Below are 17,175 nucleotides of genomic sequence, written 5' to 3' on the forward strand. Positions count from 1 at the left end.
TTTTGGTGGAAACTTCCATGGGTACTATCCTCATCCACGTCATTGCATGATTTAACATCGCTTGCTAATTTGGGCACACAAAAGAGCGTACAGCACACAGACCACACTTACTGAATTGAGCAATGCTAGTAATTGAACAGAGCCAGTTGACCTAAACATTGCTCTAACAAAAGACTAGCATTATAAACAGAGCCCAAGTACACATAATTTAACAAAGCCGCCGCCGCGCCGGCCTATGCATCGCCGGTGTGAGATGAGACATCGATGACTTGTCCTAGCGACATGCCGCCATTGGTGGACTCCACGTACCCCCTACTGAAGTTGGTCGTGTCCTCGTCCTCGTCCTTGGCGCCGCCCTCATGGTTGTAGTACTCGTAGTAGTGGCCGCACCAGAGCTCGCATTGGTACTCAACTGCCGATTCCTCGACGAACAGACTCTTCTCTACCTCGACCTCGGCCACGCGCAACTTCTCCTCCCGGCGCTCCTCGATCTCCGCTGCCTCCTGCATATTGATGACCCACAAGTATAGGGGATCAATCGTAGTCCTTTCAATAAGTAAGAGTGTCGAACCCAACAAGGAGTAGAAGGAAATGACAAGTGGTTTTCAGCAAGGTAATGTCTGCAAGCAGTGAAATTGTAAGTAGCGAGTAGTTTGATAGCAAGGTAATTTGTAACGAGCAAGTAATGATAATAGTAACAAAAGTGCATCAAGGTAGCCCCATCCTTTTGAGGAAAAGGACAGGCCAAAACAGTCTCTTATGTTAAGTAAAGTGTTCTTGAAGGTACACGGGAATTTCATCTAATCACTTTCATCATGTTGGTTTGGTTTTTGTTCGCTACTTTGATAATTTGATATGTGGGTGGATAGGTGCTTAGGTGTTTTTCTTACTTGAACAAACCTCCTACTTATGATTAACCCCCTGGCAAGCATTCACAGCTACGAGAAAAGTATTAAGAATAATTCTAACCATAGCATTAAACTTTTGGATCCAATCGGTCCCTTACGGAATATCGCATAAACTAGGGTTTAAGCTTCTTTCACTCTCGCAACCCATCATCAAATAACTACTCCACAATGCATTCCCTTAGTCCCAAATATGGTGAAGTGTCATATAGTCGACGTTAAACATGACACCACTAAGGGAATCACAACATAGATACCATTAAAATATCGAACACATATCAAATTCACATGATTACTTGCAGCAAGATTTCTCCCGTGACCTCAAGAACAAAAGTAACTACTCACAAATGATAATCATGCTCAAGATCATAGGGGTATTAAATAACATATTGGATATGAACATATAATCTTCCACCAAATAAACCATATAGTAATCAACTACAAGATGTAATCAACATTACTAGTCACCCACAAGTACCAATCTATAGTTCTGGTACAAGGATTGAACACAAGAGATGAACTAGGGTTTGAGAGGAGATGGTGTTGTTGAAGATGTTGATGGAGATTGCCCTCCCCAAGATGGGAGATTTGTTGGTGATGATGATGACAATGATTTCCCCCTCCGAGAGGGAAGTTCCCCTGGCAGAATCGCTCCGCCAGAGGGAAAAAGTGCTCCTGCCCAAGTTCCGCCTCGAGATGGCGGCGCTTCATCCCGAAAGTCCTCTCCTCATTTTTTTCTAGATAAAAATGACTTGTATTCCAAAAGATGGGCACTGGAGGTGGGCTGGGCTGAGCACAACCCACCAGGGCGTGCCTGGGGGCCCAGGCGCGCCGTGGTGTCTTGTGCTCACCAGGTGGCCCCCTTCTGATAGTTATTTGCTCAATTATTTCTTTTTTATTTCATAAAAATTCCTTGTGAAGTTTCAACTCATTTGGAGTTGTGCAGAATAGGTAGCCTGACGTAGCTTTTTCAAGTCTAGATTTCCAGCTGCCGAAATTCCCCCTCTTTGTGTGTACATTGAAAACCATGCGAGAAAAGGCATTAGAATTACTCCAAAAAGCATAACTATGCACATAAACATTATAAGTAAAAGTAGGTAAACATGATGCAAAATGGACGTATCAACTCCCCCAAGCTTAGACCTCACTTGTCCTTAAGCGAAAACCAAAATCGAAAAACATGTCCACATGCTTAGAGTGAGAGGTGTCGATAAAAACAAAATACAGACATAGAATCATCATGTGAATTATTATAACAGCAACAAACATTAACATAAAACTTTTATCATAGACTTCTCATGAATAAGTAGCAATTCATCACAACATCGAAGTATAAAGCATAAACTATATTAGAAACCAACAAACTATGTTCTCAGTCAACTTTGCAACTACAATTCATCATCTTTTCAGGAAGGGTCACGTGTCGGAGCCTTCAGGCAAGTCCACATACTCAACCATCATATAGTCTTCTATGATTGCTAACACTCACCGCATACACATGAGCAAAACATTTCAACTGGACACTTAGAAAGATAGGGGCTTATAGTTCTGCCTCCCAACGTATTCACCTCAAGAGTGATGTCAAGAATAATAACTCATGCTACCCATATCCAACTGGATATATTTGCCTAGATCTTTCCTCACCACATGCTTGTCAAAAGAGAAAAATAAAAAAGGAATAGAAAGAAGAACTTTGACTCTTTCATAAAAGTAAATACATAAAAGTAAAAGATAAGCCCTTCGTAGAGGGAAGCAGAGGTTGCCATGCGCTTTTTTTGTATGCTCAATCCCTTGGTGCAAAAGAACGTCACGTTATATTGCCCCTTGTGAGAGCAACCTTTATTATGAAGTTTGTCGCTTTTATTCTTCGCCATCACAAGTTCGTACAATGCTAAATTTTCTCTTACACTAAATTATCTAACACTTTTAGAAGCAATTTTTATTGCCTTATTGCACCGATGAAAACTTACTTGAAGGATCTTACTCAATCCTTAGGTAGGTATGGTGGACTCTTGAAAATAAGATTTGGGTTTCAGGGTTTTGCATGCACAAGTAGTATCTCTACTTTGTGCGGAATCCTTGGCTAGCAAAGATGGGGTGCAAGCACCACATGTTGAAGGATCTATGACAATATAACTTCTATGTGAATATGAACAAACATAAATCATTACGTTGTCTTCCTTGTCCAACATCAACAATTTCGGCATATAATATTTTGATGGGGGCTCACAATTATAAAAGATTTCTAGGATAGTGTATTTGCATGCGACTCTTCTCTTCCCTTATTAATTCTTTCAAGAATTGCATCATTGACCAATGCTATGTTTGTCAATCTCCAATAGAATTTTCTACTTATACTTTTCCTTATGTGGTGTCATTACTTACCATAAGATTAGCATATGATCTTTTTCATTTATTTCCTTTCTTTTTATTGAACGTGAAAGTAAAGAAAGCAAAACTCAAACTAAACTTTATTATATATCTCGCACACGATTACAAAGATAGATCACTAAGCAAACACTTGAAAAGAAAGAATTGAACTAAACTTTTATTCATCTGAAGCAAAAGATAACTATGGATCGAACTAAAATAACTAAAGGCAAAAGATAATGGAGGTGATACGATACCGGGGCACCTCCCTCAAGCTTGGCAAAAGCCAAGAGATTCTCCAATCTATGGATGACGCTCTGGAGGACAATGATGTGCTCTTGCAACAGAATATTTTCATGGGTGAGATATTTATTTTACACACGAACCATTTCGATGACCCGAAAGGCTTTGATCTCGGCGGGGGTGAGATGATCATAGTAATGTTTAAGGATATCTTCTTCTTCTTCCTCGGCAGCAGGCCTGCTCAACCACCGGTACTTGATCTCCGTTAGCCGCCTTGCTCTTGTCCCCTTTGACAGCTTCTACGGGCTCTTCTCTCTTCTGTTCGATCTTCATCAACCATGCATCCTCTTCCACGTTGTTGGAGGAAGAAGAAGACATGATACTGGCTCAACAGATCTGACCAGAAACAGCAAGAAAAGAAAACTGAAGATTTCTCCGCGATAGGGTGGTTAATAGGTTCGGGGGTATATAAAAATTATCTTGGAAAACAAGCAAACGGAATAAAAACGGAGTCCAGAAGGTACCCGAGGTGTGCCAGGCACACACTGGTGTCTTGTGCCCACCAGGATCACCTTCCTGGTAGTTTCTTATTTTCCTAATTTTTTAAATATTCCAAAACTAATGAATTTTTTATAGATTTTTCGGAGTCCGTTTACTTACCGTATCACATACATCCTCTTTTTAATGATTCTGGAGTGTTCTCGAAGGTTTCTTTTATGTACTCTTCCAGTGTCATAGTTTGGGTAATATTGCTTTCAACATTAATGGGCATACTGAAGGAAATATGCCCTAGAGGCAATAATAATGTTGTTATTTATATTTCCTTATATCATGATAAATGTTTATTATTCATGCTAGAATTGTATAACTGGAAACTTGATACATGTGTGGATACATAGACAAAACATAGTGTCCCTCATAAGCATCTACTAGACTAGCTCGTTAATCAAAGATGGTTATGTTTCCTAGCCCTAAACATTTGTTGTCATTTGATGAACATGATCACATCATTAGGGGAATGATGTGATGGACAAGACCCATCCGTTAGCTTAGCATAATGATCGTTAAGTTTTACTGCTATTGCTTTCTTCATGTCAAATACATATTCCTTGGTGTCGGTGTCAAAACCGGCGGATCTCGGGTAGGGGGTCCTGAACTGTGCGTCTAGGCGGATGGTAACAGGAGACAGGGGACATGATGTTTTTACCCAGGTTCGGGCCCTCTCGATGGAGGTAAAACCCTACTCCTGCTTGATTGATCTTGATGATATGAGTATTACAAGAGTTGATCTACCACGAGATCGAAGAGGCTAAACCCTAGAAGCTAGCCTATGGTATGATTGTTGTTCTTGGTCCTACGGACTAAACCCTCCGGTTTATATAGACACCGGAGGGGGCTAGGGTTACACAAAGTCGGTTGCAAGGAAGGAGATCTACATATCCGTATTGCCAAGCTTGCCTTCCACGCCAAGGAGAGTCCCATCCGGACACAGGACGAAGTTTTCAATCTTGTACCTTCATAGTCCAACAGTCCGGCCAAAGGATATAATCCGGCTATCCGGATACCCCCTAATCAAGTAGTCCCTCAGTAGCCCCTGAACCAGGCTTCAATGACGATGAGTTCGGCGCGTAGATTATCTTCAACATTGCAAGGCGGGTTCCTCCTCCGAATACTTCATAGAAGATTTTGAACACGAGGATCGTGTCCGGCTCTGCAAAACAAGTTCAACATACAACCGTAGAGAGAATAATATTTTCACAAATCTAATATGCCGACGCATTCCGCAGTGTGACATCACACCACAACCAGGTCACCATTCGAATTGTTTTTCACAACCAACCTCAGCGTGTTTCGCGAGGAGGTTTCCTTGGCACGTCTTGTTGAAGCAGAGATTGAGTCCCCTTATTACGGGATTCCCATCAATACGGACGTGGGTAACCCAACCGCGCCATCAATTACGGCGCTTGGGGGATAAGCGAGTTTTACCAGGCTGGTGGGGGCACATAGTTTCGTCCGCCCTTATAAAGGGATAAGGGTTCACCTTTTTCTACCCACGCCTTCTTCCTCCTTGCTCAGCCATTCTCGCACACTCGAGCTCCAGCGCCCAAGTCCTCATCCTTCTCCTCTACCCTCTCCAAACATGTCCAGAGCGGGAGGCAAGTGGATGGTCTCCTCCGTTACGGAGGGAGACATCAAAAAGCTGCGGGGGGCTGGATACTTAGCCGCGGATATTGCGCACCGGCTGCCAGCCGCGGGGAAGATCGTCCCTACCCCGGAACCTTACGAAAGGGTGGTTTTCCTCACCCACTTCATCCGCGGATGGGGGTTTCCCCTCCATCCATTCGTCTGCGGCCTTATGTTCTATTATGGGCTGGACTTCCATGATCTAGCTCCGAATTTCATCCTCAACATCTCGGCGTTCATCGTCGTGTGCGAGGCGTTCCTCCGCATCCGGCCCCACTTTGGCCTGTGGCTGAAGACCTTCAATGTCAAACCGAAGGTAGTAGGCGGCCAACAACCGGAATGCGTCGGAGCCATGGTGGGCAAAATGCCCAACATTACATGGATCGAGGGCTCCTACGTGGAGACCATAAAGGGGTGGAAATCGGGGTGGCTCTACATCACCGAGCCGCGTGATACCAATTGGGTGGCGGCCCCCGAGTTTCGATCTGGAATCCCCACGCGGCTCACTTCCTGGAAGGAGAAGGGCCTGTCCTGGGGCTCATCGGTGGAGCTGGACGGACTCCAGAAGTGTATGCGGAACATGATAGGCAAGAAACTCAAGCTTGTCAACATAGTCCAGGTCATGCTCTTCCGCCGAATCCTCCCGTGTCAACGACGGGCTTTCAACTTATGGGAGTTCGACCCGGCCCAGCACCAGACTCTGCGTGAGCTCTTCGACACGACGCATAAGGACGTCTGGAAGGTGTTGTTCAAGGGCGCTGAGGTCCCCCTCCCCTTACCGAGGACCATGGGCTAAGCGCGACGTGCCCTGCGAATCCGGTAAGTTTTGTACACCTCATAGGGTATTTATTTCCCATAGTTTAACCATGTGCAGGGTCTGAGCTCCCATGCCTTTGACAGGACTGGGTGGAGACATCGGAGCAGATTGACCGTCCGGCCCCTCTGCCCGAAGACCCTGCAGATTCCTGACGGAGATGCGGACTCCGGCTCCTTATGAGGTGCCAGAGAAGAAGATCAAGAAGAAGGCCACGGGAACACGAAGGAGTTCCCGGCACCAGGTGGTATCGGACTCATCATCCGATATCTCCGAGATGCACTCCTCCCATGAAAACGAGGAGGAGGAAGATGACGGTTCTCCCCCTCCAGCCGGGGGAGACAGGAAAAGGAAGGTTGCCCCAACCGGGGAGGCCGGAGGGTCCAAGAAGGGAAGGAATCTCCTTTCGGACTATTCCACCACCACCGCCGACAGCGAAGACGAGTGGTTACTCAAGGCCAAGCCCCTGGCGAAGTCGTAAGTATTCGGATACCAGAGTAACTCATAGCGTAGTTTTATTGCACTTCTTCTCCTAACGTCGAATATGATCATGCAGTCCGCCTCGAGCCCACATCGATGTCTCCTCGTCGGACGGTTCCTTGGACTCATCGAATATGAATAGCGAGTCACTTCCAACCGCCTCCTCTCCTCGCCCTACGGACAATGTCGAGGTATTGTCTCAAGGGGCACCGAACCGAGGGGAGGTAGTCCTGGAGGCGCCTCAAGGTGACCTTCCGGACTCCAGACGCAAAGGGAGCAAGACTCCCAAGGGCTCCAAGTTCGGCCCTCAGCCGAACACCGCGCCGGAACCTCCAGTGGTTCCGGACTTCGGCAGGCGGCCCCCTGCCAAGAGGGGCTAGCCGCCCGTGCCGGTGACCTCTGTCTATCCAGAGGCACCGGACAACCTGCTGGGAGCACTTCGCGGAGCTTCCATCGACGAAGGGAACCACACTATTATGAGTGCGGTGATCAAGCAGGTTCAGTCCGCCAAGAGCGGACTGACTGAAGCATGTGCCAGCCTTCTAACAGGCTTTGAGTTAAGTATTTAAAATATAGAAAAATATTACCGCATAGACAGTAGCCCCTGATGCTCTGTTTGGTGTTCACAAAGAAGAACCAAATAGAGGATCAAATAATATCTGCAGGAGTCTAATACAAGTATGTCTATATGTGTATGCAGGCTTCGCTGCTGACCTCTGCCGCACTGACTGTGGAGGTCGCCGCACTGAAGCAAAACCTCAAGCGGTCCGAGAAAGAACTCGGCCTTGCCAAGAGGCAACTTGAGGAGAACAAAGGTAAGTAATACCTTGTCTATATATATATATAAGATGTGCTTGCAAAATGATAGGATCATCATGGATGTGCCAGGGGCCATGACCGAAGTGGCGACCCTGAAGTGAGCGCTGTCCGAGGCCGAAAACAAAGCGGCCGAGGAGCGCACCGAGCGGGAGAAACAAGAGGCACGGGTGGGCGAGGTGCAGTAAGAGGTCCAGGCTCTCTTGAAGAAGCACGAGACTTTGGAGCTTGACTCGAAGACGCGAGAGTCCGAGCTTGCCGTGGCCCTCGAGAGCACAAAGCATGCCAAGACTGAAGCCCAAAAGGCCCTCCAGGAAATTGAGGCGATGAGGAAGATAGCGGCGGGTAAGGCATTCATTATGCAAAGCAAGCATGTGAAAGTAAATTACTTGTTACTTACCCAAGTCCGGAGCTCTCCAGGAGCATTCATAGATTTGCCCCGCAGCGTGTCGGATGCCGCAAAGTACTACCAGGCCGAGGAGGGAAGATCGACAGAGAAGTTGTTCTGGTCTCAGTATACTAGGACCGAACACCCGATGCCTGTGAGCGACCAGCTGAAGCAACTGGTCGAGCTAGACAAGGCGGCCGAACAGGCCATGAGGGGCCTTATAGTCCGGATGTGGCCTGGCGACTCCGTTCCCAACAGCTACTTCGGCCTGGTGAGGCGGCTTGTTTATGCCTGCCCACGACTGGAAGTCATAAAGCGGTCCATCTGCATCGAAGGTGCATGCCGGGCTTTTGCCCGTGCGGAGGTGCACAGGCCAAGATGGATGCCAAGAAGCTGGTGAAGGAGGGGCCGCCACAGGGCAAGGAGCATCGCCACCCTAAAATGTATTATGAGGGTGTCCTGAAGGGTGCCCGTCTTGTGGCGGACGAGTGTGCGAAGGATGTAATTTTTGAATGAACTTGCTCATGTGATCCTGTATTATGAAAACTTGTTCATGTGCGCTATGGAACTCTTGTTTGAATTTAAAATATTACCTTCTGTGCGGCTGTTTATCAAATCTGAGAGATGGCCAGTCGTCGGCTTCTGCCCCCATGCCACGAGTGCTGGGGTGTTCGGGATAAATCTGAGCACTCCTTTTCCCATTGTTGGGTCCTTCGAGGGAGGTGCTCAGCACAGCGAACAAGGCAATCGGACTATAATGCTTTATCACTCACTTAGCCATAGAAGTCTATAATTTTAAATTTTGGCGAAGCCCCTAGTATTCGGAAGGCCGAATTCGGGGCGCTATACACGCCTAAGCCGGACAAAGCCGACTCCTCGCCCTAAGCTGCATAAGTCTTTAGGGACTCGAGACCTCTCGAACAGCGACCAGCTCTCGCCTTACCATGACAGTCAGTTTTAGCTTTCTCCACTGAGGTGCTTGCTCAGATGAACCAGGGCACAATCGCAGTAGTTCTCCCAGTGCTACGTTAGCCGATATAGCGGAACATAAGGTACCAAAACATGGGAGCCGGGCAAACCCAACTATTGACCCAAGACATGATTCAGAGCTGATGCATATAATGCTATAAGTTCGGGGTGCCACACTGTCGAAAGTGTTCGGACTTCTCACACCGTATTATGGGGTACGCTTAAGCCCCTGGCGTATTGGCCGTACGAGAGTGTACGGGTGCTGAATGTCATGAATGAACATATATATAAAAAAGAATAGAGAATGCGGTAATAGTCTAGTGTTATGCATTGTTTATTCAAAAAGGTGCGTCGAAGCAGAATGGTACAAGTAGTGCGATAAGCAAAAAATAGGACTATTTGACATGTCCCCTCCGAGGGCAAGCTAAGGAATGGTATTTAAAGCAGGTATTTCACTCGTTATCAGAGACCACCTGGGAATTCCGTGGTGCGATGTAGCTTTCTGCCTCCTTGGTTGTTGTGTCGTGTTTCCGGCAATCGTACTGCCGGACGGGGTTTCCAGAGAGTAAAGTCCTGAAAGAGAGAAAAAATAACAAAGTGGGAAGCCCCTAGTGCGGTTGATCCGCGTTTTGGGGCGTGTCGTAGTCGTTACCCCCCCACCTATGCCCATGGTATTTTCAATGCGTAATTATGTACGCGTGGCACGAATTTCGCCGTTTGGCTGGGACTGGGGTGGGGGCCCCATTGCTATGCGAGCTCGGAACATGCCAGGTGGTCTTGTTGCAGATTACTCCGGGCGCGCTTGATGGTGTCCGGGTGTTTAATCACTGAACTGGTGGATTGCCTGAAGAGGTTGCTTTGTGCTTCTGCTGCGAGGGCCGCAGTGTGCTCCTCCATGCGGAGAGAGCGCTCTGTGTTTCCATTGACTGTGATGACCCCCGAGGTCCTGGCATCTTGAGCTTGAGGTATGCATAATGTGGTACCGCATTGAATCTCGCAAATGCGGTTCGCCCGAGCAGTGCATGATAGCCACTGCGGAACGGGACTAAATCAAAGATTAACTCCTCGCTTCGGAAGTTATCCGGGGATCCGAAGACCACTTCCAGTGTGACTGAGCCTGTGCAATGGGCCTCTACACCTGGTATGACGCCTTGGAAGGTCGTTTTTGTGGGTTTGATCCTTGAGGGGTCTATACCCATTTTGTGCACTATGTCCTGATAAAGCAGGTTCAAGCTGCTGCCGCCGTCCATAAGGACTCGAGTGAGGTGAAATCCGTCGATGATTGGGTCTAGGACCAGTGCGGCGAATCCGCCATGACGGATACTAGTGGGGTGGTCCCTGCTATCGAAGGTGATCGGACAGGAGGACCATGGGTTGAACTTTGGGGCGACTGGCTCCAACGCATAAACGTCCCTTATAGCACGCTTCCGCTCCCTCTTGGGGATGTGGGTTGCCTATATCATGTTCACCATCCGCACTTGTGGGGGGAACCTCTTCTGTCCTCCGGTGTTCGGCGGCCGGGGCTCCTCCTCGTCATCTCTATGTAACCCCTTATCTTTGTTTTTGGCATTTAACTTGCCGGACTGCTTGAACACCCAACATTCCCTGTTGGTGTGGTCGGCTGGCTTGTCGGGGGTGCTGTGTATTTGACACGAGCGATCGAGTATACGGTCCAAACTGGATGGGCCCGGAGTGCTTCTTTTGAATGGCTTTTTCCGCTGACCGGGTTTAGAGCCTCTGAATCCGGCATTGACAGTCGTATCCTCGGTATTGTCGCTCTTGATGCGGCGCTTGTGTTTGTTGCGACGTGACCTGCCATTGCTATCCTTGGTATCCGAAGTACCATGGTTCTTTGATATATTATTGCTGCGAGCCAGCCAGCTGTCCTCTCCCGTGCAAAAGCGGGTCATGAGTGTCGTGAGGGCTGCCATAGATTTTGGCTTTTCCTGGCCAAGGTGCCGGGCGAGCCACTCGTCGCGGATGTTGTGCTTAAAAGCTGCTAGGGCCTCTACATCCGGACAGTCGACGATTTGATTTTTCTTTGTCAGGAACCGTGTCCAGAATTGCCTGGCCGATTCCTCTGGCTGCTGAATTATGTGGCTCAAGTCATCGGCATCTAGTGATCGCACATAAGTGCCCTGGAAGTTGTCGAGGAATGCAGCTTCCAGATCTTCCCAACAACCAATGGATTCTGCTGGCAGGCTGTTGAGCCAATGCCGAGCTGGTCCTTTGAGCTTGAGTGGGAGGTATTTGATGGCGTGTAGATCGTCACCGCGGGCCATGTGGATGTGCAGGAGGAAGTCCTCGATCCATACCGCAGGATCTGTTGTACCATCGTATGATTTGATATTTACGGGTTTGAAATCCTCTGGGATTTGGTGATCCATTACTTCGTCTGTGAAGCATAGGGGGTGTGCGGAGCCTCTGTATTGGGCTATGTCGTGACGCAGCTCAAATGAGTCTTGTCCGATGTGTTTGGCCCGGCCGGATTTACTTTTACTGTATCCGGCATGACGGTTATCGTCTCGCGTAGTGGCGCGCCCTCGTGATCCATAGATCGATCTTGCGTGTTTTGCTTTGTCCTGCAATATGTCTCACAGGTCTAGCGTGTTTCCCCGTGCCTTGACATTTTTATTTGAGTGGCGTCGGGGTGCGGGCTGAGCTTTTGGCTGAAATGCCTCTCTGTCGCGGCAACAAGGTGGCCGATCAGCCGCGTCATACGGTGGAGATGTAGGTTTTAATGCTTCCTCCTCCAATCGGGGTAGCAACCTGCACTTTGGGTAACTCTTGGAGGGGCGTTCGAGTTCATATTCCTCGGCCACAAGGACTTCAGTCCATCTGTCAGCTAGCAAATCTTGATCAGCTTGAAGCTGCTTTTGCTTTTTCTTAAGGCTATTTGCCGTGGCTATAAGCCCGTGCTTGAAGCACTCTTGCTCGACGGGATCCTCAGGCACGACATATTCGTCATCGTCGAGGCTTGCCTCATCTTCGGAGGGAGGCATGTAATTATCATCCTCTGCCTCTCCATCTGCCGCTCTCTCGGGAGGCTGGCTTCTCCATCCTCCTGCTCTAAATCTTGCTGGAGGGGATTGTCGTCATCTTCGGCACTGTCCAGAGTGCTATTATCTCCTGTGCCGGTATCACCATTTTTGCTTTGGTGAGACTTAGAGCGGCGCCGCTGTCATTGGCGCTTGGGTTGCTTCTTGGAGGGGTCATCCTCCGCTATCCCGTCGCCATTGCCTTCTTTGGGTGTGTCCACCATGTATATATCATATGATGAGGTGGCTGTCCAGTGCCCTGTGGGCAGTGGTTCCTGTTCGTCTCCTGCATCGTCGTCCACACCGTTGATATCTTCAGAGTTGAAGTCGAGCGTGTCGGTCAAATCGTCGACAGTGGCTACTAAGTGGGTGGTGGGTGGGCGGCGAATTTCTTCGTCATCCGCATCCCAGTCCTGCCAGACATAGTTCGGCCAGGACTCTCCTGACAAGGAGAGAGACCTTAATGAGTTCAGTATGTCGCCGAAGGGCGAGTGCTGAAAGATATCCACGGAGGTGAACTCCATGATCAGCGCCCAGTCGGATTCGATAGTGTTGGGGAACGTAGTAATTTCAAAAAAATTCCTACTCACACGCAAGATCATGGTGATGCATAGCAACGAGAGGGGAGAGTGTTGTCTACGTACCCTCGTAGACCGGAAGCGGAAGCGTTAGCACAACGCGGTTGATGTAGTCGTACGTCTTCATGGCCCGACCGATCAAGCACCGATACTACGGCACCTCCGAGTTCTAGCACACCTTCAGCTCGATGACGATCCCCGGACTCCGATCCAGCAAAGTGTCGGGGAAGAGTTCCATCAGCATGATGGCGTGGTGACGATCTTGATGTTCTACCATCGCAGGGCTTCACCTAAGCACCGCTACAATATTATCGAGGATTATGGTGGAGGGGGGCACCGCACACGGCTAAGAGAACGATCACGAAGATCAACTTGTGTCTAGAGGTGCCCCCCTGCCCCTGTATATAAAGGAGCAAGGGGGAGAGGCCGGCTGGCCCTTGGGGCGTGCCAAGGACGGGGGAGTCCTCCTCCTAGTAGGAGTAGGACTCCCCTTTCCTAGTCCAACTAGGAAGAGAGAAGGGGGAAGGAAAGAGAGGGAGAGGGAGAGGGAAAGAGGGGCCGCGCCCCCTCCACTAGTCCAATTCGGGCACCTGGGCTGCTGCCCTCTCTCTCCCCTCAGGCCCACTAAGGCCCAATACTTGCTCGGGGGGTTCCGGTAACCGTTCTGGCACTCCGGTTTTCTCCGAAATCACCCGAAACACTTCCAGTGTCCGAATATAGCCGTCCAGTACATCGATCTTTATGTCTCGACCATTTCGAGACTCCTCGTCATGTCCGTGATCATATCCGGGACTCCGAACAACCTTCGGTACATCAAAATATATAAACTCATAATGAAACTATCATCGTAACGCTAAGCGTGCGGACCCTACGAGTTCGAGAATAATTTAGAAATGACCGAGACACGTCTTCGGTCAATAACCAATAGCGGAACCTGGATGCTCATATTGGCTCCTACATATTCTACGAAGATCTTTTATTGGTCAGACCGCATAAATACATGCGTTGTTCCCTTTGTCATCGGTATGTTACTTCCCCGAGATTCGATCGTCGGTATCTCAATACCTAGTTCAATATTGTTATTGGCAAGTCTCTTTACTCGTTCCGTAATACATCATCCCGCAACTAACTCATTTTGTTGCAATGCTTGCAAGGCTTATAGTGATGTGCATTACCGAGTGGGCCCAGAGATACCTCTCCGACAATCGGAGTGACAAATCCTAATCTCGAAATACGCCAACCCAACAAGTACCTTCGGAGACACCTGTAGAGCACCTTTATAATCACCCAGTTACGTTGTGACGTTTGGTAGCACACAAAGTCTTCCTCCGGTAAACGGGAGTTGCATAATCTCATAGTCATAGGAACATGTATAAGTCACGAAGAAAGCAATAGCAATAAACTAAACGATCAAGTGCTATGCTAACAGAATGGTTCAAGTCAATCACATCATTCTCCTAATGATGTGATCCCGTTAATCAAATGACAACTCTTTGTCTATGGCTAGGAAACATAACCATCTTTGATCAACGAGCTAGTCAAGTAGAGGCATACTAGTGACACTCTGTTTGTCTATGTATTCACACATGTATCATGTTTCCGGTTAATACAATTCTAGCATGAATAATAAACATTTATCATGATATAAGGAAATAAATAATAACTTCATTATTGCCTCTAGGGCATATTTCCTTCAGTCTCCCACTTGCACTAGAGTCAATAATCTAGTTCACATCGCCATGTGATTTAACACCAATAGTTCACATCACCATGTGATTAAAACCCATCGTTCACATCGTCATGTGACCAACACCCAAAGGGTTTACTAGAGTCAATAATCTAGTTCACATCGCTATGTGATTAACACCCAAAGAGTACTAAGGTGTGATCATGTTTTGCTTGTGAGAGAAGTTTAGTCAACGGGTCTGCCACATTCAGATCCGTAAGTATTTTGCAAATTTCTATGTCAACAATGCTCTCCACAGAACTATTCTAGCTAATCGCTCCCACTTTCAATATGTATCCAGATTGAGATTTAGAGTCATCTGGACCAGTGTCAAAATTTGCATCGACGTAACCCTTTACGACGGACCTTTTTGTCACCTCCATAATCAAGAAACATATCCTTATTCCACTAAGGATAATTTGACCGCTGTCCAGTGATCTAATCCTAGATCACTATTATACTCCCTTGCCAAAAACAGTGTAGGGTATACAATAGATCTGGTACACAGCATGGCATATTTTATAGAACCTATGGCTGAGGCATAGGGAATGACTTTCATTCTCTCTCTATCTTCTGCCGTGGTCGGGTTTTGAGTCTTACTCAACTTCACACCTTGTAACACAGGCAAGAACTCCTTTTTGACTGTTCCATTTTGAACTACTTCAAAATCTTGTCAAGGTATGTATTCATTGAAAAAACTTATCAAGCGTCTTGATCTATCTCTGTAGATCTTGATGCTCAATATGTAAGCAGCTTCACCGAGGTCTTTCTTTGAAAATATTCCTTTCAAACATTCCTTTATGCTTTGCAGAATAATTCTACATGATCTCTGATCAACAATATGTCATACATATACTTATCAGAAATGTTGTAGTGCTCCCACTCACTTTCTTGTAAATACAGGCTTCACCGCAAGTCTGTATAAAACTATATGCTCTGATCAACTTATCAAAGCGTATATTCCAACTCCGAGATGCTTGCACCAGTCCATAGATGGATCGCTGGAGCTTCCATATTTTGTTAGTACCTTTAGGATTGACAAAACTTTCTTGTTGCATCATATACAACTCTTCTTTAATAAGTCCATTAAGGAATGTAGTTTTGTTTATCCATTTGCCAGATTTCATAAAATGTGGCAATTGCTAACATGATTCGGACAGACTTAAGCATCGCTACGGGTGAGAAGGTATCATCGTAGTCAATCCCTTGAACTTGTCGAAAACCTTTTGCAACAAGTCGAGCTTTATAGACAGTAACATTACCGTCAGCGTCAGTATTCTTCTTGAAGATCCATTTATTCTCAATTGCTTGCCGATCAACGGGCAAGTCAACCAAAGTCCACACTTTGTTCTCATACATGGATCCCATCTCATATTTCATGGCTTCTAGCCATTTTGCGGAATCTGGGCTCTCCATCGCTTCTTCATAGTTCGTCGGTTCATCATGATCTAGTAGCATGACTTCCAGAACAGGAGTACCGTACCACTCTGGTGCGGATCTTACTCTGGTTGATCTACGAGGTTCAGTAGTAACTTGATCTGAAGTTTCATGATCATTATCATTAGCTTCCTCACTAATTGGTGTAAGTGTCATAGAAGCCGGTTTTTGTGATGTACTACTTTCCAATAAGGGAGCAGGTATAATTACCTCATCAAGTTCTACTTTTCTCCCACTCACTTCTTTTGAGAGAAACTCCTTCTCTAGAAAGGATCTATTCTCAGCAACAAATTTTCCTTTGGATCTATGATAGAAGGTGTACCCAACAATTTCGTTTGGGTATCCTATGAAGATGCACTTCTCCGATTTGGGTTCAAGCTTATCAGTTTGAAACCTTTTCACATAAGCATTGCCACCCCAAACTTTAAGAAACGACAACTTTGGTTTCTTGCCAAACCACAGTTCATAAGGCGTCGTCTCAACAGATTTTGATGGTGCCCTATTTAACGTGAATGTAGCTGTCTCTAATGCATAACCCCAAAACGATAGTGGTAAATCGGTAAGAGACATCATAGATTGCACTATATCAAATAAAGTACGGTTATGACGTTCGTACCCACCATTACGTTGTGGTGTTCCAGGTGCATTGAGTTTGTGAAACTATTCCACATTGTTTTAATTGAAGACCAAACTCGTAACTCAAATATTTGTCTCTGCGATCAGATCGTAGAAACTTTATTTTCTTGTCACGATGATTTTCCACTTCACTCTGAAGTTCTTTGAACTTTTCAAATGTTTCAGACTTATGTTTCATCAAGTAGATATGCCCATATCTGCTCAAATCATCTGTGAAGGTCAGAAAATAACGATACCCGCCGCGAGCCTCAACATTCATCGGACTGCATACATCAGTATGTATTATTTCCAATAAGTCAGTTGCTTGCTCCATTGTTCCGGAGAGCGGAGTCTTAGTCATCTTGCCCATGAGGCACGGTTCGCAAGCATCAACTGATTCATAATCAAGTGATTCCAAAAGCCCATCAACATGGATTTTCTTCATGCGCTTTACACCAATATGATCTAAACGGCAGTGCCACAAATAAGTTGCACTATCATTATTAACTTTGCATCTTTTGGCTTCAATATTATGAGAATGTGTATCACCACAATCAAGATCCAACAAACCATTTTCATTGGTTGTATGACCATAGAAGGTTTTATTCATGT

The sequence above is a fragment of the Triticum dicoccoides genome, chromosome 3A (genome assembly GCF_002162155.2).
Source record: "Triticum dicoccoides isolate Atlit2015 ecotype Zavitan chromosome 3A, WEW_v2.0, whole genome shotgun sequence".
NCBI lineage: Eukaryota > Viridiplantae > Streptophyta > Magnoliopsida > Poales > Poaceae > Triticum > Triticum dicoccoides.